The sequence below is a fragment of the Lissotriton helveticus genome, chromosome 10, assembly GCF_964261635.1.
Source record: "Lissotriton helveticus chromosome 10, aLisHel1.1, whole genome shotgun sequence".
In the NCBI taxonomy this organism is placed as follows: Eukaryota; Metazoa; Chordata; class Amphibia; order Caudata; family Salamandridae; genus Lissotriton; species Lissotriton helveticus.
The window spans coordinates 498,267,235-498,291,235 of NC_136071.1; positions in this window are offsets into that span (position 1 = coordinate 498,267,235).

Here is a 24,001-nt window from a genome sequence, read left to right on the forward strand (position 1 = left end):
TTGATATTTCCTGTTGTTCACGCCAATCAACTCCCCTTCGCCACAGTTGGATCGAGGGGGGTGTAGGTTGCCTCCAGAGGCGGGCAATATATATTTTGGCTAGCAGACAGGCTACCCCTATAAAAATCCTTTCAGAGCACGGAACTCCAAGTTCCTCTACAAACTCCAGCAGTGCAGTCCAGGGGCTGAAGTCAATTGAGCGCCCCAGGACCGTAGAGGTCTCCCGCCCAAGCCCATCCAGTAGGGTCTCAGCGCTAGGCAGCCCCACGCCACATGGTAGAAGTCCACGGCAGGAAGTGTGCATCGCCTGCATCCAGCTTGGGCGGTAGAGAGCATCCGTTGCATGCTACGCGGGCAAAGATATGTCGCATGCTGGCAATTTTCCTGCACCATACACAGGTGTGAGGATATCGCCAGATCCCTGGGGGCCAGGCATGCCTCCCTCAATCGTCAACATCCAGATCACCGACCGAACACCCACTTTTGCCGAAGTGAAGTAAAGCCGTCGGGGATGAATAGGAGTGGTAAATGTTAGATATCGCTCCTCTAACCAGGCATCCCATGAAGATTTTGGCCTAAGTCTCCCCAAATAATTTATCTCTCAAAAATCTGCTTTAAATTAAATATATTTTGGAAATTCAGTCATTTTTCTCTAAACATCAGCTTATGAATTCTGAAAATACACACATATTCATCTTGAATAGACAATGCTGACATACATATATTAATTCAACCAAGCAAAAGGTTCCAATATACTAGGCTGGGATGCACACAGGAGAGCTACCAATAGCTGGGAGCAGGTTGGACTACAGACTCACCTTTAGGGGAGGCACAACCTTTTGTCTTTCTTAATGACAGGCAGATGTAGAGACCACACACCCTTTTTGTGCATCATCCAGGGCAGAGACTACCTTGGTGTGAGGAGCATCACTACACAAAGGCTGTGTCTGGAGAACAGAAAGGAAAAGACATGCACATTCTTTACCAATGCAAATATAAAAACCTGAACACTTTTTTGACAAAGGGTGTCACTCAGGCTTTATATCGGAGCATGCAATTCAAAATGCTTTTTGAAGCCACATTCATTGTGCACCTGATTATCCTTCTAGGCAACACTACAACGCACAGTTCACGGGTAAGATGAAAGGGCAGCTTGCCTGCATAAGCATTTCGCTTAGTTAAATTTGTCCATTCCATGACCACAGAGATGTACTGTTTCCTGTTCGAAAGACGCCCAAGAGGACAAAACCAAAAAAGGATGGGCATTTGCTTGCACGGTAGAGCACACAAAGCAAGACACTACATTTACTAACATTTTAAAGACCAATCTGCAACACAGAACAAGTCATGTGTTTATTAGAATGAAAACAATGACTACATCTTAACTCAATTTGGTGGTTTATGTAAACACGTACACACCCATCGAGAATAATGCGCCACCCCCTCCTTTGCTTCATGTCGGCCATGCCAGGCAGCAGTAAAAGACAGTACCACCTCCAAAACCCAGGGTTGCATCCGTTGCAGATACGTATACAGTTAAACATTTTCATTTGTAGGTTGCAACTGCCTAGCCACCTTTATGGGAGGCTGGCTAGTCCTGTTCAGATTCCCATTTCCAGGCCCCTAATGTTAGTACACAATGGTGCATGCTATCCTACATCCTCCCACAAAACACATTTATTAGTATTAGAATGGAAGGTGCTCCGCAGGGATTTGTTCTTCTCCTGGGCACAGGCAGGAACAACACACTAAGAATACAGTGTAGCGTATTGCACAACGAGAGGCCAGTTATTACCACTGAGTATTGCAGGCTACGTATAAATCTTCAGCAGTACTTAATTTGTAATAAAATAAGTGCCAGAGCCATGTTCAGGTTGCTACTTCAGCTTGCACCACACATTCCCCCACATGCATCAAGCTAATTTGCAAGCGCAAAAATTGCGAATCGGTAAAACAGGCCCTTTGCGCTTGCCAATTAGCCCATTGCAATGCATCAAAACAAATCTGTGAAAAAATAGAAAAATTGCAAAGATAAGGAATCACAATTTTGCAAGGCCCAAAATTGCGATTCCTTAGTTGCGAGTCGCTATTACAGATTTGCAAAGCTATGCTAGAAAAGTCACAAATAGCAATTTCCATGAAAATCGCAAAATTGCGATAGTAATTTACCAAATTTTACAGGCAGGTTGGTGGTGAACATCAGCAAAGTATCTACATACACATATCCCGGCACTCCAATAGTTAACTTTTATAGTCTATATTTAACGCAAGATGCTTTGTATGTTACCCCAAATATCACTGGCAATAGACAAAGTTAAGTTCTCAAAATATAATGAATTTTAATTCAAAACCGTATTTGAGACATCATATTTTAAGAGATATCCAAACATACAGTACAATTTTCAAAAAATTCAAAGAAGATGGACCATGAGAGGACATATGTCCCCTAATAACATTCAAAAGACTGGGAACAGTAATTATGTCCTTTTCATCCTGGTCCACGATAAGAGACAGCCGACACGTATTTCGTCACATCAGGTGATTTTCTCAAGGCTTTAACCCTAATTCCAAAGGGTATTGATGTTCTTGCAAACCTTAGAAACCTCGTCGTATTCAATACCCTTTGGAATTAGGGTGATAAGTGAAATACAATTTATAACACTAGAACAACCAGAGGCAGACCAAAACAGGGAGGGCCTACGCGTTTCGAATCCCTAGTGGTCGTGGGGATTCTCCTCAGGGCCAGGTTATTCTATAAGAAAGAAGAAAAGAGCATATGTATGTATGTATCACAAATTCGATCTCCTGGATAGATTCCAACTGGTAAGCTGAGTGGTCTTGCAGGTGTTGTAGTGCTCTCCAGTGTTCTGTTTTGAAATCTGCATACATTGTATTTCACTAGTCCCAACAACTGTACACTCACTTTTGTAAATATTTAGAAATAATTGATTTATTTTTTACTCTAAGGAGTGTATTGGTTTTTTTTTTCACAACAGATTTTTATTGATTGATCGGGTCAAGGCATATACACAGCTCTCCACAGTCAGGAGATCACTGCCAAATATCAACACATGGCACAGCATCTTGTAAACCCAATCAATAAAAGGAAAAGGAACGACAGTCCCCAAGCTCCCCCCACCTCCCACAACCACCCAACAACCCCTCTACCCACCCCTTATCCCTCCCTAACCCAGTGTACGTGATCACAGTAAGCCTCTAGTAACAGTTTGGATCATGTCAGGCACCATGCGCCTCCCTAGGCCTGAGGTCCAATGTCTAAATCCGGACTTTCGTCAGGGTCTGTAGGGGGCTCCAGGGTCAAATCCCTATAGTCGGCCCATCATTTCCAAATTTTGTAGTGTTTGCGGGGGCATCCTCTGGCTTCAAATACTGGGCGCTCCAACCCCATAAAATAGTCTAGACCCGCCTTCCATGCGCACAGGGGGGAGCTCGCTCATTCTTCCATGCTCGCGCCAGGTCCCGCTTGGCCACAACCAGACCCAGCAACAAAAGGTGACGTTTATAAATATTCCCTCCCACACCCTCCAGAACATGGAGAAGGCCCAAGCGATGGGTGCGGGGAGATCCCAGCCCAATACCTCCGACAGACAGCTCCATACACCCGTCCAGAACCCAGTCAGGCCAGCACAAGACCATACAGTATGCAACAGGGTACCCCTTTCAGCTCCACATCTCAGGCTCTCCGGGGATGCAATCAGGCCCGCCCTCCACAGCCGCTCTCGTGTATAGTAAGCCCTATGGAGATATTTAAATTGGATCAGTCGGAGTCGTACGGCGATAGCGGTCTCACGCGGGGACTCCAAGGCCTCCCTCCAATCGTCGTCATCTAGGGGTCCGACATCCTTCTCCCAGGCTGCTTTCAATGGAAGTAGGGAAGAGGAACAGTGAGTAATCAGTGTTTGTTAAATACGGGATACTGTCTTATCCCCGAGGTCCCCCATGAAAACCTTCGCTTCCACTGGGCTGAATTCCGGCAGCGACTCCAAACCAATCAGACTAGGCGCAAGTGCGTGACAAAACTGCAGATACCTGAAAAATTGGGTCTTGGGCATATGGAACTCATTCCTAAGCTCCTGGAATGACTTGAGAGTCACTCCGGTCACAACATTTCCAAGCGCAGAGATCCCGATAGAATCCCATCCGCCAAATCCCGCTAGGGAGGCCAGTGCGGGGAGACGCCCGTTATTCCACAACGGGGTCTCCGCTGTCAATCTACCCCACCAGCCCATGCGACGTAGAGCCTGCCGCCAAATCGCAAAAACCACTTGCGTGGCACATGGCAGCTGCCTCCGCAGCCTGGCTGAGTATAGGATTGTGTGCAGCGTGTTATCCCCCATTAGCGAGCGCTCCAGGGCGTATGCCGGGTCCCCTCCGTCCCCGTACCACCACTCATTTAGCACCAACAAGTGGAAGGCCTGGTAATATGACAGTAGGTCCGACGTAGCAAGACCACCACAATACGTAGACAGGAAGCAGGTACGCAGCGCCACCCTAGCCGCACCCCCAGCCCACAAGAAGCGGCCAAGGACCGAGTTGACCTGCCGGAACCACCGAGACGCGATCTGGTGCGGATGGTTCTGAAGCTGATATAAAAGGCGTGGAAGTGCTACCATTTTAAAGATCGCAGACCTACCATATATGGTAAGAGGCATCCGGGACCACGTTTTAATATCCGTCTGGACCTTCTCCCACACCGGTATCACGTTGCGCTCCCATGAGATCGCCGTTGACTCGGACAGGAACACTCCAAGATACTTCATGCCTCCTGCCGCCATCTGTAGGGCAGACGCCCACGAGCCCGCCACCCAGCACCCATAGGGTGGACTTGCGCGGGTTAAGACAGAGGCCCGACACTTCGCCAAAGATGCGCATGATCTCCAATACTCGGAGCCCTGATCTATTTAAGGCCGTGAGGAAGAAGAGAACGTCGTCCGCATATAGTGCGATTCTGTCGGTGAGTCCCCCATTCCACACGAAGCCCCGTAGCTGCGCGTCAATGCGTACCCAAGAGGCAAGGGGCTCCATTGCTAGTGCAAATAGATACGGGGACAGCGGGCACCCCTGACGGGTCCCCCGACCGATCGGAAACCTCTCCGACACCGCTCCGGAGACGCGCACGGACGCCGTAATATCAGTATATAGCAGTTTGATGTACGAGATAAACACCGGGCCCAGATTAAGATGGGGCAGGAGCGCAAATAAGTAGGTCCAACTCACAGAATCAAAGGCCCTATCGATATCAGCCAGCAGTAGGGCCGCCTGCTCCCCGGTGGCTCCCATTGCGTCCACAGCTGTCTGCGCCCATCTAATATTGTGTCAGGTCGCCCTGCGCGGCATAAAACCAGCTTGATCCGGGTGGACTAGGTCAGCCACGTAGGGGAGAAGGCGGTTCGCCAACGCCTTAGCCAGCAGTTTAGCTTCAATATTAAGCAACGATATAGGGCGATACGAGTCATGGCGGTCCGGGGGCCTACCCGGCTTCTGGAAAACCACCACTTCAGCGTGGCGCCAGTCTGCTGGCAGCCGACCCAGTTCCCGCGCCGCCTCCAGTGCAGTCCTGTAATGGGACCCCAATTGGAGGTGAAATTTCTTATAGAATTCACACGGGAAGCCGCTCGGCCCGGGCGCCTTCCCTGTGTTGAGCTGCCCCAGCGCGTCCCCCAGCTCCTCCGCCGTAACAGGAAGGTCCAACGCTGCTCGCGTCTCAGCAGATCGGCAATAAATTTATCGACTGCGTCGACCGGAAGGCAATCCTGCGGAGCATATTGCCCCACATAATATCGGGCAAAACTCGCTGCCAATTCAACTGGGTCTGTGATAGCGACACCATCCCCATCCGTGAGTCCAGGTAGGGTAAGAGGCTGCAAGGTATGTTGACATAACCTATGGAGCATAGTACAGGACTTGTCTCCCCACTGATATACCCTACTCCGCGCGGCCAGCCACGCCTGGCGAGCCTCATCGATCAACACGGACGCATAGGACTGTTGCGCCTGGAGGAGCAGCCGCACCGCTACATCGCCTCCCTCTCTCTGACACCGCCGCTCCAGGATTTCCACTTGCGCCGCAGCCGCAACTATGGCTTCCCGACGTCGGCGCCGGGCCGCTGCGCACCACGCTATGTCTATCCCCCTCAAGGTGGGCTTCATGGCTTCCCAGACCACCGTCACGTCCATGTCCGCCACAAGGTTTTCCTGCCAATAATGGGCGATCGCACCCCGCATGTGCCGTACATATTCAGCTTGCTGGAGATGCCACGAAGACATCCTCCATCGGAATGGTTGTCTCTTCCTATACAGTTCAACCTCCATAGCCACCGGGGAATGGTCAGACAATCCCCTAGGTAGGATACCCGCCTCCCTCACTCTACTCAGATACACACAGGGCACAAAAACATAGTCCAGGCGCGAGAAGGAGCCACGCACAGCAGAAACATAGGTGTACTCACGGGCCCCGGCATGAGGAGTGTATTGTTTTGAGTTGAATTTTTTACAAATCTACAGGAGACCTGTTACTTCCCCCACTGGTGTATGACTTCTCCAGTCTGTGTGATGTTTTTGGTATGACTGTGATATGTTTGATTTATGATTGTATGATTGATATTTCACCTTGTGCTGTGTCCCTTATTCCCATTTTTGTCACAAAAAATGTCTTTAGTGTTGACTATACCCACTAAGGTTAGAATTGTTATACCTTTTTATAGATTTTGCAAAATAAAGTGGCTATTCAATAGTATTTCCCAGCCTTGAAGTATATCTGTGTCTGGTGGATAAGTGATTTGTTAATTATACTATCAGTACTGGCATCCCTCTTTTGTTGTTTTGCTTATCAGGCTCAGCCTTACTGATTAGAGCCAGCCCTAGTTGTTCTTTGCTAGTGGGCCTGCAGCATTGATTGTGCCTCCTACACAAGCAGCCATTTCAAGGGTTTCAGCCCATCAGCTGCAGTGTCTGCGTGCAGTTTTTACTGCCATGTCAACTTGGCAAGTTCACCCACTTGCCAAGCCCTAACCTTCCCTTTTATTACATGTGAGTCACACCTAGGGTAGGCCAAAGGTACCCCCTATGGGCAGGGTGCAGTGTGTTTGAAAGGTAGGACAAGTACTGATGTGTGTGTGACATGTCTTGATAGTGAAATACAGGATATTTGTTTTTCACTGTAGAAAGGCTATCTGTCCCATAGGCTAGACTGGGGAACCCTTTGTAACATTTTACAAGTATATCTTTCCATTGGGACAATATATAGAAATAGAGTCTAGTGTGGCTGAACTCACAAAGTAGAAATGCATCTTTCAGTAAAGATGATTTTTAATGTTCTGTATTTCAAAATACCACTTTTAGAAAGTATGTATTTTCTTGCTTAACCATCCTGTGTGCCTCTGCTGAGTTGTGGATTGACTGTCTGGCTTTGGAGTGACAGGGGCTGGGGATGTGCATTCTCTTCAGACAGGCACTGGGTGGGGGTTGAGGTGTATCTTGCTTTGCCTGGATGAGTAAGGGCTGGGCTGAATAAACCTGAGCTGCATTTAGAGTAGTGAGAGGAGATTTCCTTGCACCTGAATGTGCCTGGTCTGCCTTGGACAATGCTGTCTCCACCTCCTGCCACAAAGCTGGTCCAGAGAGGACCAAACTGGTTTGGACTGGGCACATACACTCTCTGCCCAAGAGAACAAAGAGAAACTGAGATTAAATATTGGAGCCCAGACCCCTTAACTTAAGAACTCACTTGGATCAAGGAACCTGCTAAGAAGAAGAGATGGAAGAACTGCCAGGAGGAGTACTGCCTATCTACTGTGTTGTTGCTTTGCTGGGTTGGCCTGCAGTTGCTGCTTCTGCCTTGGACGGTGAAAGGACTACACTGAACTTTCTTCACTTGTTGCTGTGTATCTCCAAGGGCTTGAAATAGAGCTTGTCTCCTACTCACGAAATAAAGCAAGACAGAGCAGTCGCAAAGTGACCAGATTGGTTTTATTCACACCCAAACACATTAGAGCCACTTTACAGAGTTTACAAGTGAAGCGCTACTTTCTTTTGAACAACATTGTTTTACCTGGGGGGGGGTTGCACCATTCCTTGTGGTACTGCAATACCTGGTTGATGCGTGGAGTGGTAAACTTTTAATGGCATTCAGGGATGTGCTCTTTGTAAACCATTTTGTAAGAATATAAGCAAAGGACATTGAAACTGGTCCCTTCTGGGCCCTGTAGTCATGTTCTTAACTTCTCAGGCAAAAACATTCACTGATTTCTGAATAATGAATGTAAATGTGCTAAGGTAACCATGTTGTTTCTGTTTACATTTCACATGCCTTATTTAATCTTGCATTCCCTATGAGTGTTTGCTTTATCAAGGATGTTATTACTTTTTTTCAGGCAGCATATTACTCTTCTCTAGTGCATAATTTGAATTGAGACACATCCAGGTGTTTATAGCAGTGGGTTGTAGCTGAAGGCAGTCTGAGTTTCTCTCAGTGGGGTATTATGTTATTCAGTTGGGGAGAAGGCTGTGGCACAATGGCCAGAGCTATCAAATTTGGAACTTGAGAACCAGGTTCAGCCTTCATGACCAGTCCACTAGACCACTCTACTGAGGGAGCACATTCCAATGCTAGTCCTTAGAAAGCCTCACGAGACCGGTGGCAAGTGTGGGTTAACCTTGAAGGCCTGCCCACCACATTCCATGCTGAACTTCACCTCCAGTCTTGCGGGCAGGCCTTCGACGCAGCACACCCGAGAGCGACAGTGACTCAGTCCCTGAGGTCACAGGAACCTTGAGGCCTCACCCATTGGTACCTCCATTGGCCTTGTTTCAGCAGTAGTAGTGCAACTAACCAGAGATCAGCAATGCAGGATTTGCATGCACACCAAACTACTTTTGTAAACTTTATGGTCTCTCTACTTCATGCACAAGCACTTTTTACATGTGTTGCCTGCTTTGAGGCCACTGGTATTATGCAACAAGGGAGGACAATATTATGTTGCAGTGTTGACTAAATTATGCAGCAAAAAAAGGCTGCTGCGTAATGCGCTACATTTTCTGATACTTTATTATTTCGACATTTTTGCACATACTAACAGTCTCTGCAAAGATTTTGCCTTATTAGTACCAGTGTAACGTACAAATGCAGCAGTGAGAAAGGTGACCAGTCAACCTTTGTACAGTGCCCCCCACTTCGCAGTAATAGAAGTCACATTTTTAAATAACTTTTGATGTGTTTAAACTACAAATAATTTTTGTTAAATAGTCAGTTGATGCAGCAGATTATGTATTATGTGGCAAATCTGGCAGAGCCATAATTATGAGTAAAACATTTACAAACTAGGATATTTTGTTATTCATGTTTGAACCTCTCTTATGGGAAATGGGAGGAGAAGTGCTGCTGACAGAAACTGCATGCCTCAGAGACAAATGTTTTCTGATTCCACTTCTAAGCGTATTTGGGGTACTTTGTGATTGAAAACATATCTCAATTTGTGAATGTATTTTAATTTCAATAACTCCTATTAAACCTTTAATAAATATTTATATCCATTAGTTGAACTGAATAACGTAATAAGCTGTAACTGGGCAGTGAAATACCAAATACTAAAAATTGGGATGTTTTGCTGTTTCTGGCCGCACCTCTGACTCCGCCTACCGACCAAATCCTCAGGTTATTCCTGCCCTCTGATTCTCATCCCACAGTTCACCTGCTTTTTTTCCCACTTCGATCACTGCGGTAGCCGCATATAAAATACCACACAGTTTAAATGAAAATAAAAGAAGAGTTATGTTAATCAGTGGGAAATGCACTATCGTACATTAGGAAACCTCTATTAGTTAATGCACCACACCAAATCCTAGTTGGTGCAGTGGTGCGTAGTGACTTGTGTCTGTTTAGTGCTATAAGGTCTCAGTCTGTGACAGAAAGCAATGTGAACATGTAAGTCGTAATTTTACAAGGTTTACGATAAAAAGTGTTTCCAAAATATTGGTTTTTATTGGCTGTACATAATGCAGGTTTTTTTTATAACTGTCTTTTAAAAGCACACACTTCACAGCTTAGTTTGTAGCTCCTTTACAAGACCTCAAAAAGAATAAGTGTGTGTCACCAGGAAGGTTCAAGTGATTCTATCAATTAAAGCCAATACCGGCGTCCAGGCGCCCTTTACATTTGCAGATTGACCAGTTGAGCACAATTACACTGCTTTCAGGCAGCAGCACCCAGGCAAGAAGACTTCTTTAGCTGTCTGCCCCTCCCTCAGTTTCACAGCACTGGAGGCCCCCCAGAATGACACTTCAGCTGAAGCATTTCAACTGGTGGAATTAACCATCCCAGGACAGTTGTCTTTTGACAAAAAGTAGGGGAACTGTTTTGCTCCACTTCGAACACTGGTTACAGTCATCTTCATGCAGCACCAGCCTTGCCATTACACCCAGTAAACTTGGAAGATAGCTCTGTGAAATAATGCAACCTTTGCGGAGATCCAGGGAAAGTCACTAATTTGAACCTTGTGTGGCCAACTTGCATCTCTTTGCAAGAAGCTATATTAAATAGAAAGTTATTGCACCACTAAAGATCAAGTAGCATTATAACTAAGAGGATGTCCTGGATAACATTTAACAATGAGCCGGAAGAAGCTTCAAGTAGGCTTCATGATCAACACTAATGTGAGTTGGAGGGTTGCCATTTTATCATGGGCAGAATGTATATCGAAAAGTTGGCATGCATTCCAGTAATGAAACTTGCTAGCCTGCATGAAAATCCACAAACTGGAACACAATGTAATTTTCTAAGTCTCAATAGTCAATTTATAGAGAATGTGGAAACCTGAGGTATCGCAGACATCATTCCAGCTTACAAAGGATAGAAGCTGTGTTGAAATCAAGATATGTTACATCTTCTAGGTTTAATGTTGTATTGTTAGAATTTGAGGAGCATGTGGCCTCCTAGTGATAAAGATATAGACCAGAATCCCATTATGCCTTGGTGCACCATAGTTCCAAAATATGTTTTTCAGTTGCTGTATAAAAGCAAAATGATCTTGTGCCTGCCAGAGGTTGGACCATATTGTTCTATTGAACACCTGCTTGAACCAAGACGTATCCATCACTAGTTCTTTATCTCCTAAATTTAGTAACCATAAGAAGCTCAACACTCGCAGAGAGAAGATGACAAGTTGGAGCACAGTCCACGGATCCTCGATTGAAAGAAAAGGTGCTCTTGTCCTGCACTTCTCTCTGGATTACGCAGAATAACTTACTGGTGAATAGGGCATCAGTGCATGGGGGCCAGGACTTGAGCGGTGGGGTCTTCTTGGCCAGGTCGCAGGATTACCCAGACCACTGTGTTCCGCAAACTCTAAATGCGCTAGCACAATTTATCCTGGAGACTAAAATAAATGCTATTTGGAATTTTAAAATGAGAAATGACTAATGCACGACTAGCCAGAATTGTATGCTCTATTCTCAGAAAAAGAAAGACTCTGCTAAGTAGTTCTAGACCTGATTAACACATGTCTTTCCATGGCTATGATTGTCCTCCGATTGTCTATCCTAGCTTACTATATTCCTATGATTTAAACCAGTGTAAAATCTTCATAAATCTGCCCTTTTCTTCGGGTTAGTGCCAATTTTCAAGTCACATCTGAGTCAATGTAGACTCTTAGGGTCTTTACAAGCCACTCCGGTATGGTGAGGGTGTCAAGTGTGAAAGCTGGCACAACAGAGATGGTTACAGGGATTCGCCAGGCCCAACCACCATTATCTCAGTGCTTGCATATTTAGGTTTAACATGTTTTATGCAATCAATTGTTGTTAGAAATGAGAGCCTCTAGTTGGCAATGGTTTGCACCTTTGTCCAAATAGGGACCCTTCCTTCCAGTCAGGATAAGGGGGATACACTACTGAAATAACCCCTGCTCACCCCCTTAGTCGCTTGGCACAAGCAGTCAGGCTTATCTATAAGGCAGTGTGTGAAGCATTTGCACATAACCAACAGTAATAGAGTGAAACCACTACAAAAGGACACCACACCAGTTTTAGCAAAATAACCAATATTTATCTAGGCAAACAAGACCAAAATGATAAAAGACCAACATACAGTAATCAAAAATATGCACTTTGCAAAAATAACTTTAAAATGCATTTCCTTAAAGCCGGTAGCTCCATCCGGGGCTACTGCGGTGCTGAAAACAACAGAATCCAACAGTTTTGGCCGACTGCATCGGTGCGGACCGGCGTTGGTGTAAGCAGACTCGTAAACACTACCTTTGGTTCTGGCCAACCGTGTCGGCGCGGGCCGGTCGCGGCAACTGTCGCAGTTGCGATGTAAAGCATGGCGGTGGGGCGTGCAGTGCCCTCAAGTTGCAGGCAATTGCTCGGTGACGATCCTCCAGCGCTGTTGGTGAGACCAGGGCTGCGGTGCAGAGTGAAGCAGTGCTCGTTGCGGCGGTGCTAACAGGTCACAGTGCAAGTGGCAGTGCCGATTGATGGGAGCTTTCATCGGTCAGCCCAAACTGTGGTGTGGGACAGGGCCCTGCGTCGTATGACTTATGAGCGATGCCCCCCAAACCACGGTGCAGTCATGGGTGTCGAGATCAGCGTGCAGTGACGTCATTGGTGAGGCCAGAGCAGCGGAGTGAAACGAGGCTGTGTGGTGTGCGGTGCCCACAGATTGCGGTGCAAGCAGCGGCTCAGTGGCGGCGGTGGCGGTTGTCGTCGTCGGTGAGACCAGGGTTGCGGTGCAAAGTTTGGTGGGGCCTTCTGCGATGTCTTCAGGACACGAAACCAGCAGCCGTGTCGGTGATGTGTCAGCTGCTTTTCCCTCTGTGGCAACTGAAACCTATGGTTCCAGAGGCAGTACCCAGACCAAACCAGTCATGCACACTCTGTATTTTTTCTATGTAGGCTGCATGCAGCCTACATAGAGAAAATGACCTCCCCTTAGACGCCTGTGGGGTCGGCATCCTAGCCAATCACAACGCTGCCATTGCAGCGTTGTGATTGGCTTAGGGGAGGAGTCGGAGGTTGCCTGATTCCTGTAAGGAGCACGCAGAGAGAGGAGACGCGACCCGACTCAACGGCAGACCTGACGCAAAGGTACGTTTACATTTATTATATATTTTTTTATTAACCCCCATTTCCCGCGCGACCGCCCCTCAACCCTCCCCCCCCCGCCCCCCCCGCAAGTAGAAGAAGTTGGCGAATTTTGAGTGATAAAAAATCTTAAACATTGTTCTCACTCACATGAGAAGCCCAGCTCGGTAACTTCCTACCAGCAAAAATCAGAAGCCTTCCCACCAACCTCAAGTTCCAAAGAGCAGTAAAGTCTTGGCTGTCCCCTACTATCTGAACATCTACCCCAACTGATTACCTATGACTTAGGTTCCGTCTATAAGCTCATTAGCTGGCAGGGCGGCTACGTGAGATGAACGGTCAGCGTTGAAATATTCAGTGTTCAGTAGTTCACAAATTCGAATTATGTCAAGGCTGATTCAGTCATCCATCCTTGCAAGGTCGCTGAACTGGGTGCCTTTTAAATGGGTACTCGAAACACGTTATTTATAGCACCAAGACATGACAGGTCTGTTACGAAGCGCTATGAAAAAAAGTGATGATTAATATCCGACGTTCTGACCTTGAAGGTCAGCAGGAGGTGGTATATATGACAAGTGTGGATCTAACACACTGCAAGACTGATACGTCGGGATATGCGTAACTTAGTAATGCATAATAAGTGCATAGCCACACGAGCAGCAGAGCACCCCTACGTCCCTTAAACAAGACTCCTACAGCTTTACTTACAGGCATTAAAATACACCTAAATAATCGCACCCATACACAACTAGTTAGTCAACCTCTTAACCAATCGGGCAGTGATTCAGGCCATGCCAGTGATCTGAAGTGCTATGCAAATGTTACAACACAACTGCAGACATGTACGTGAAAAAGCTTGCACGTATGCCTGCACTGCACGAGTCTGAGTAAATCAATTTCACTCAATGCTTTTAGTTCTTTTATTAGACAAATTGTGATTTGTTTTTCATATCGCCGTCTTGTACTGTACTTGTGTACAGTGCAAGAAATGCAATTTATCAATGAACTAATCCATCCGTTTACGTTATCAAGGAATACGTCCTAGAGCCCATGATGCCGCAGACACACGGTTCCAGCTCTAACACTAAATCCAATATTTCTCTCTCGCCAGTCAGCCCACAAAATACGCGTGACACCTACTTGAGCCACCACAAGAAACTATGTCAGCACTCCCTTTGCACCCTAAAGAGGCCAATTACCACCAGCCTCCCTCTTCAGACAAATATTTTAGGAGCAGCTAAAGTGCCTAAGCTAGGTTCAATCCATTCCCCAAAGACTAAGGGGCATATGTATCATCCGCTTTTTAATCGCAAACGCTGCATTTGCAAAAAATCAGCATTTGCGACTAAAAAAGCGAAAAATGCAATGTATGATTAAAATCGCATCGAAAAATTAAGGAATCGCAAAATTTGCGATTCCTTAATTTTGCGTCAGCATTTAAGGAATCCCAAATTGCGATTCCTTAAATGCTATGTATGAAGCACCCAAGTTGTGCGATTTCTCATTAAGAAATTGCCAATTGCCACCAACTTAATGTTGGTGGTAATTTGCGATTTCTTTCACAAATGCATTTTTTGGCATTTGTAAAGGTGCCATGTGGCACACATACATATGAGCACACATGTAAATTTCAGGGGTGCATCAGGGTGTCCTTATGACACCCTTGCACCCTTGAAATTATTCTCAATTTGCGATTCTCAAATTGCGAATCGCAAATTGAGAATAACTTCCCATTCATTGCTATGGGCCTCCTGGCCCATAGAAATGAATGGGAAAGTATTCCTTAATTGAGATTCGCAATTTGCTAATCGCAATTAAGGAATATTAAGAAATCGCTAAAAAATTGCGATTTATTTACATACATCCTTAATTGCAATTCTCAAATAGCGATTTCTAAAAAAACGCTATTTGAGAATCGCAAATCAGGATGTTGATACATATGGCCCCATATGCCTTGGGTGGGAGGGTGACTTCCAATTTAATGCAGAAATTGCACTAGAAAATTGATAATTTTACACCAGTCTTTGTTTCTTTTCTCAAGGGAGAACTTCCCAGTATCCCCCTGAGAGCTTTTCAGCTCGCTTGCTATGCTCGCTCGCATGCCAAAGTTCTTGCATTGGTCTTACGCCTCACAACTTTTAAATTGCACCAGCCGCCACGGAAAACTCCCCCCCCCCAACAAACAGTGAAAGACTGTTTAAAGTTACAAAATATTTCTTTTGTAGCCACGTCCACACGCTCATTCACTCTGCTATCTTGCGTGCAGCATCATAGTTCTCATACTTTTTTTAAGGCACTTCGGCCAAGTCCTGTGACCAGCTGTCTTTCGGCGGCGCCACCACAAGAGGATGGCAGATTGCAACTAAAGATCTAAAAGATACACTTGTTGCTAGAGGATGGGGAGCAACTAAAATTGTAAATGGGGCTCCAAAAACTCTTACACTGGAGCTGCACAATGCTACCTTCACATCAGCAAGGGATAAAAAAGCTCAATCTTGCAACTCACATGAAGCCCCTCAGCTTTACCTTTCCCTGACAATTGATGATCAAATGTAAAGTGAAACCTGTCCGCAGGGGGCTGTTTCCTTTGTTGAATGACAACAGCTGGCATCAGGAGGAGCATGGGGTGGGCATAGAGACAACCACATGCTCTTCCTGATGTCCCTTGATTGACAATCCACTTTTTATGCAATCGTAAGTCATTAAAAGAGAGAGAAGTGCGGATTGTTTAGGGTATTTAAAACACAATACTTTTCAAACTAACCAAATTTGAAGGCAGAGATGTGAGAGTGTGTGTGTGTGTGTGTGTTTGTGAATGTGGGCATGTAAAAATCCAGGATGAAATCCGATAGACACATCACCATACCAAACTAAAAGCACCTGTACCCACCTATGTACTACAGAATACATTTTTAAGGGGATGTAACACCACAAACGCTCCCATAAGTTACGTCCTTGCTAACGCGGGATTACTGGTTACTAATTATCTTACCAAATCCCAAACTATGTCGACTGAATCGTTGGTACCTGTCGTTGAGTAAAAGGTAATCTCACAATAAGTCAATCAATTTAAGAACTTACACCACGCTAAATGACCACCGACCAAATTTAAGTTTTAAAGATTTAATATAAAGTCAAAGATAACTGAAGATACAAACTTCTCAAAATGAGATTCAAAAGGTAAATTGGTATCACTATAAACATGAACTTCTTGAATAATCTAAGTCTGAAAAACAAAATAATAAGTACAAGCTCAAAAACCATAAGGGTTGTCAAAATAGATATAAGTTGCAATCTCAAAGTCATTACAGAAAAGAAAATTAAGGTTAGTCTGTCCCTACACTATCCTAAGTGACATCCCTACTTAGCAAGATCTTAACCCTCTAGGTGTCAGCCGTGGTGACTTCCTAAGAAGATCACGCACTTCTCTTTGTCTCTTCTCTGATAATGGGTCTCTCCTGATCAGCCTATCTGCCTACCCATCCGCTTCCTTAGGCTCCCAAAATCATCTGCTCTGCTCTCCTCCCGGGTCTCTTTCCCTAATACCAAATCACATTTCTGATAGGAACGCCCCTTAGGACGCCCCTCACGTGGTATCTCTGTGCGCGGCAAACTCCATGATGGTACTCTTGAAGACCCTCGTTAAAGTTGACCTTGGTTCCCAGGCTTCTTCTCCAATGCGCCGATACCCCCTGAAATTCCTGGAAACTCCTACAGGCCTGCGCAAGGCGCCACTGAACAAAGTCCCTTTCATTCGAGCTGATTAGGACCCTCGCACCTGCATACAGCTCATCCTGCAGTGGGCCTCAAATTCCAGACTCCACCATATCTTTAGTCGTAAAACACTCTCAAAGCTCTGTGCTGGACACCTCACGACCTCTTCTCTAACGAGCACATGGCAATTTAAACGACATGACATTATCTGCTCTGGCCTACTTGATTTACATGCAGCAGGTCCCTGCACTCTTAAAACGTTAACTTGATTTAAACAGCAAACATTCTTAACTAGCATACGTTTCTAAAATAACACATCTATAAAGCATATACTTTTAACCCTAAGTTCAATAGTACATTTGGAAGAACCATGTCAACCTTATCTCACATTATTTTAGCAGCACGTTCAGGTTTGCTGTGAATTGCCCTAAGGCCTACACATTATACTGGATTTCAAAGTTACATTTAATTCGGACATGATTCTTTTAACATGAGAACATGAGGTTTTCACATATATTCTAACATTTCTACATTATCTCACACCGTTATAATTATAGTTACTCTACTTAACATTCTATACATTTCGCCACTGAATATAAAACACTCTGTATATTTTCACTCCTAGATATAAAACACTCGTGTGCAAAACATGTTTAAACTAACTACGTGCTTGTAAATATGGCGTACTTATACATTTTTTCCCAAACTTGTGCTCTCTCAGTCCCCCCTTTGATGACCTTCAGGGGTCATCATCACCAAGACACCAAAAAAAATGTAGAACCCTTCAAAGTGAAGACAGGGCAGTGCCACCTCTTTTCATACTCTCTAATGCTTTCAGACTCTTATATTGTGTGTCCTGCATCGCTGTCAACTCTTCTTCCTGTTTCTTCATAGCTCTCTGCAACCTATTTGCTCTATAACATTGATACAAACGCACCAATCCCCACAAAGTGATTACACAAATCACTATTATGATGATGGGTTTCAGTATGTACCAAATGATACCCTTTCCTAAGTTGGCAAACCAACTTCCAACTTTACCCATTCCATGACCCACTTTTTCCCACACAGTTATCTTTGCCAGGTCCTCAACTTCGTAGTGTATGGCAGTGATGTTTTGTATATACTTCTCTAGAGGCTTTGAATTGTCTGGAATGTAAGTACAGCATTCCTGGACCTTCAAGGCCTTACAGACTCCTCCCTCTTTTGCTAACAGAACGTCTAAAGCAAGTCGGTTCTGAAGAACCATTGCCCTAATCGATTGCATCTCCCCTTCTATCAGCATCAAGGATCTTGCAGTACTGGCAGATAGTCTATCTATGACTGTAGCTAACCTCCTGATCTTGATGTCAGTCAATATCAGTCCTAAGAAAGGGAATGCAGCGCCTAGTACATCTCCAACTACTTCTGCTGCACCCAGCCCTCGCTTCCATCTAGTTGGTATTTCTTTCTTTGGCGTGTCTAAATTCTCAACATGATATATTTTAGGGAAGACAACAGCCAGATAGCATGATCCGTACCAATTATCTGGTAACTTCACATAGGCATTTCTTCCACATACAAAATATACATTTGGTATTGCTTGCATCCCTTTCAAAAAGTCCTTAGAGTAATACTCCAATTGAAAAGCATGTTCACAATTAACTTGACCTACATAAAAGTTTTCATAATAGGAGTAACTCCTGTGAATACACAGTTTCCCCCGTTTCTCCTTATCCAAAGCAATTGGACCAATACTACCTTTTCTTTGATGTGCCCTTTCCTCCTTGGTCCAATCTGTTTCCCATTGTCCTGATGCCTTCAAAATCTTCTGCCTCCTGTATCTAGTATCTACCTGTGCTATAAACTTTTTCTCAACTTCTGATATTTGACAAGTCAGATTGTTTCTTCGAGCATGTGAAGTATCTAACGTTTTCCATGGAATAAACCATTTGTGTAATCTGTCTTTGCTTTTGTAGTAGTCCCATTTGTTCAAATGCTTGAAATTCGGGACCTCTGGCAATGTCGAGTCGAAATTCGAGAAGTAATACTCGAATCCTTCTCGTCCATAAAACATGCTCAACAATAAACTGCACGTTATTCCATATGTCAACGGAAGATGATGGTATCTGATACCCTCCTCCACTGAAGCTGGTAATTGCATACAAACGTAACAATCCTTCACTTCCATGGCATCAACATATTCATAAAGCAATTTAGCATAAGCATTTGACTTGTAATTTCCCTGTGACTCATCTGTGTGAAGCCTTTTTATTTCTGCATCTAACAACGCTTTGTCTTTCTCATTGATGTTTCCCATCTCCTTAATAATGGTAGTTTTCGGTGTTGATACTCCCTTATCCTCCTTGACTGCGGTTTCATCCCCTTCGTGTCCCACTAGGAATGAAACAGTTACCACTAAAATTATAAGAGAAACCACTACTCCTAAAAGTGTAACAGCTATACATTTTGCCCTGCGGTTCGGGTTGCCAGCCTCCATGTTCTCAAACAGTGTCGCTTTGGACGTTTTCCTGCATCAACTTCTTTCTCGTTTTTAAACAAAGTCTTTCTCTCTTGCAATGTCTCTCTTTTGAACACTTGGAAGCTTGACAATTTGTTTCCGCAAAACAGTTCAAAGTCCAGTAGAAATTAGACAACCCTAGCCCTTCTCCATCCACTAAAAGGAAACCCCTATCACTTTTCTTCTTCCACTCGGCGCTAGGTTATCTTGCAACAAGTTTACAATTTCTTTTCAAAAAGTCTTATTTTCATCTAAAGTTATGTATGGCTCAAGGAGGGACACTACGTCTTCATAAATGTCCATCCGAAGTATCATTCCCTCAGGTTCTGGGCAGTTCGTACCACAACATGGAAAGTCAACTTTTTCTAGGATTATTCTCCTTATTTCGCTCAGGACAAGTGGACGGACGAAATTGAGAGTTAGCGTTTTTTCAATTTCTACTCCTGGTACTATCAGTTCTACATCCACAATTACAAAGGGGTCCGTTCTAATCAGGATCACTTTCTTCACCTTTCCAGTTCTGTGCCCCTTTGAAGACATTCGCAATATGGTATTAATCCACAACAATAAGCGCTCCTAGCATTTCTACTACTCGCTCAAGCATTTCCAAACGAAGAAGAGTTCCCTCCAATATTGGATATCGTGAACAGCAAACTGGAAACTCAACTGTCTCTAATATCAGTTTTCTTATTCCACTCAGGAGAGCAGGATGAACGATGTTGAGTGTCAGCAACCTTTCGGTCTCCGCTCCTGGCAGTAGAAACCTTATTTGCACTGTGATGATCGGGTCAGTTCTGATCAGTTCCACTTCCCTGATCCTCCCTGTTCTGTGTCTCCCAGACATCTGCAACAAGGTAGGTCCAGTCGGGAGTAGAGTATCTTCTGCTAGGCACTCGCACCCTTCTTGATCTTCTAAGACCCTCCTCAGCTTGATCCTGGATATCTCCTTCTGGATCTGAGTCTTCGGATATAGGAGCAAGTGTTTCTTCTTGGGCCGACCTCAAACTTAGCCTTCTTCTCCTTGCTGGCCAAGTGGCAGCTCCAAGCCTTATTCTCCTATTCTTTGTCCTCTCACTTGGTTCTTGGTCGCTCTGATACGGATCTGAGTCTGAGTCGTATTCACTTCTGCTCTCTCCTTCAGTTGCGTCTTCTGTCTCACTGCCGTCCTGCCTTCGCTCTTCTTCTGAATCCGATGCGTTCCCAACTTCTTCCGACACCCCCTCAGCTGCCTCAATCCCTTCTTGCAACCCTTCTTCCACTTCCGGGCTTTCGTCTGGGATAGGAGCTGTTCCTTCTAGAGGTGCTGGAACTCTTCGAGTATGGGAAGCATGGATCCAATTTGGCAGCCCCCCGCACTTCACCGCGGTGTTCGTTATCAGGATTACCTGAAAGGGCCCACGCCAGCGAACATCTAGGCAGTTCTTCCGGACGTGTTTTTTAACCAAGACCCAGTCCCCTGGGTTCAGATCATGACACAGGTTCCTCGATGCTGGAACTTCAGCCGCATGCACCTGAAGGGACACAGAATGGATGGCGTCAGACAGTCCTTTACAATAATCCAAGATCAGATCATCTGTAATATTCAATAGGGCAGTAGTTGGAACTGTAGGAAGTCTCATGGCCCTCCCCATCAGGATCTCGTGGGGAGAAAGACCTGTCCTCCTGTCAGGGGTGCTGTGCATGCTCATGAGCACTAAAGGAAGAGCATCTGGCCAACTCAAAGATGTGGATGCCACTACTTTAGCCAATCTATTCTTCAATGTGCCATTCACTTGTTCCACAATTCCTGAAGCTTCTGGTCGATAACTACAATGCAGCTTTTGATCGATATTCAGTGTGGAGCACAACATCTTCACTATTTCGCTGTTAAAATGTTTTCCTCTGTCCGATTCCAGAGAGGCAGGCACCCCGAAGCGCGGTATCAACTCCCTGAGCAACAATTTAGCCACTGTGAGTGTATCGCACCTACGTGTAGGGTACGCTTCAACCCATCTGGAAAATACGCATACAATCACCAACACATAGCTAAGGCGATTGACTCTTGGCATTTCGATGAAATCTAATTGCATTCTATTGAAAGGCCCCCCCGACCTCCCAATGTGACTCAGTGTGACTGGTGTTCGTTTGCCTACGTTCAGTTGTTGGCAGGTAACACATCGCTTACATACTGATTCTGCTGCTATTCTAAATTTAGGGCAATACCAAGTTTGCCTAAACACTCTCATCATAGCATCCCTTCCTAGATGTACTGGACCATGTATTTCTCTCGCCATGGGATTAGCTAATTCTTCAGGTAACACAGCTCTCCCATCTGCTGAAACCCAAAAATCCATTTCACTTCGCACACAACCTGCTATTTCCCATGCCTTTTTCTCTGTTTCAGGTGCGTTCTCCTGCATTATTCTTAAATCCTCCCAAGTGTCTACAGTTTCTAACATCATGCTTAATTCAGTCTTTTCTTCTGCACCTTCTATTTCCACCTTTGAGAAAGAATAATTTTGTTCCGCACAATAGCGTGCGACTTCATCAGCGTATCTGTTGCCTTGTGACACAAAATCTGTATTCTTAGTATGAGCTACACATTTTACTATTGCGATATCAACTGGACCTTGTAATGCTTCTAACAACAGCCGCACAAATTCTCCATTTCGAATGGGCGAACCAGAGGAGGTCATGTAACCCCTCTGAGACCACAACTGCCCGAAATCGTGAACCACACCGAAACCATATTGGCTGTCCGTGTAGATGGTGACTCTCTTTCCGTTTCCTGCTATGCAGGCACGAGTTAGGGCAATAATTTCTGCTACCTGTGCGGAATGTACTCCTTCCAGGCAAGCGGCTTCCACCACTCCAGTAATGGTGCAAACAGCATAAGCTGCTCTCAACCGACCAGTATCGTCTCTTAAACATGAGCCATCAACAAAATAAATTTCATCGGGGTCAGACAATGGCTCATCCACAATATCTGGTCTGGGTTTCGTGCATAGTTCAGTCACATCAAGGCAATCGTGGTCTTCACATCCTTCGCCTTCTATTACAGTGGGTAATGGCATCAAAGTAGCAGGATTCAAGACAGAGCATCTCCTGAGGGTCACGTTCTCTGCGGCAAGTATAACTTGCTCGTAGCGCGTGAGCCTACTATTGGTCAGATGCTGCGTCTTCGTCCTGGTCATTAGCAATTCAACTGAATGTGGTACATACACCACCACTGGATGTCCCATCACAATACTCTCGCTCCTTTCAATGCTGACACCCGTTGCAGCAACGGATTTGAGACATCCGGGCAACGCTGCGGCTACTGGATCTAATGTAGCCGAAAAATATGCAACTGGTCTACGGGCATTTCCGTGGGTCTGTGCCAAGACTGACAAAGCACATCCCTCTCTCTCACAGCAATAGAGTGAAAATGACTTTTCGTAATCTGGCATTCCCAGAGCCGGAGCACGACACAAATCGTCTCTCAGCTGTAAAAACGCCACCAGACATTCTTCATCCCATGGTACCGGATCACTCACCTCCTTGTGCGTCAGTTTCTGTAAGGGCTTTGCTTTCAGTGAGAAGTTAACTATCCACTGTCGGCAGTAACCCACCATTCCTAGGAACATTCTAACTTCTCTCTGTGTTGTAGGCGCATTCATTTTCGTTATCGCCTCAATCCTCTCTGGGGACACCTTACGTTTCCCTTTTTCTAACCTGTGCCCTAGATACTGTACTTCTGTCAGACAATACTGCAACTTGCTCGGAGATACCTTATGTCCATTTTCAGCTAAATGATTCAGTAAGGCAATTGAATCTGTTTTACAGGCTTCCTCTGTCTCTGACGCAACAAGTAGGTCATCTATGTACTGGACCAGAACCGAGTTCTGCGGCAGTACTAGATTTTCGAGATTCTTCTTCAACAACTGATTAAAGATGGATGGGCTGTCTGTGAATCCTTGGGGGATTCGACACCATGTTAAAACGCGATCTTCCATTTTAAAAGCGAAAAGGTACCTGCTCTCTTCATCCAATGGGATTGAAAAGAAAGCCTGACAAAGATCTATCACTGTGAACCATTCTGCTTGACATGGTATTTGAAACAATATCACTGAAGGATTCGGTACCACGGGACAACATGAAACGACTATGTTGTTAATTTTTCGTAAATCCTGCACTATCCTGAATTTCCCGCTAGGTTTCTGCAAACCCATAATCGGGGAGTTACAAGGACTACCCACGATTTCTTTCAGTATTCCCTGTTGTATCATTGACTCAATCACAGGTTTTATTCCCGCAATCGTTTCCTGGGACAATTTGTATTGAGGCGTTCTTGGAAACTCAACATTTGGTTTTACCAAAATTTTTACCGGCTCTACCCCCTTAATCAATCCTATTTCTTCTCCTGTGAAATCCCATACCTCCGACGCCACTGCATCTCGTAGATCTTGGGGAAGATCTTCTATTGTCAGAGTAGGATATAGTTCTACACAAGATTTTGAATTGGCCACCTTAAAAGTAGCATCCTCGTCGGTAGTCTGTACCTCCACTCCTTGCGGGGTGCAGTATATGGTGCAGTTCAATTTGCACAACAAATCCCTTCCTAACAGACATACCGGACTCGAGTCACAAACCACAAACTGATGTTCGTTCATATGGTTTCCAATTTTCACAGACACTGGTTCTGTCAAGGGACTGGTCATTCTTTTATTTG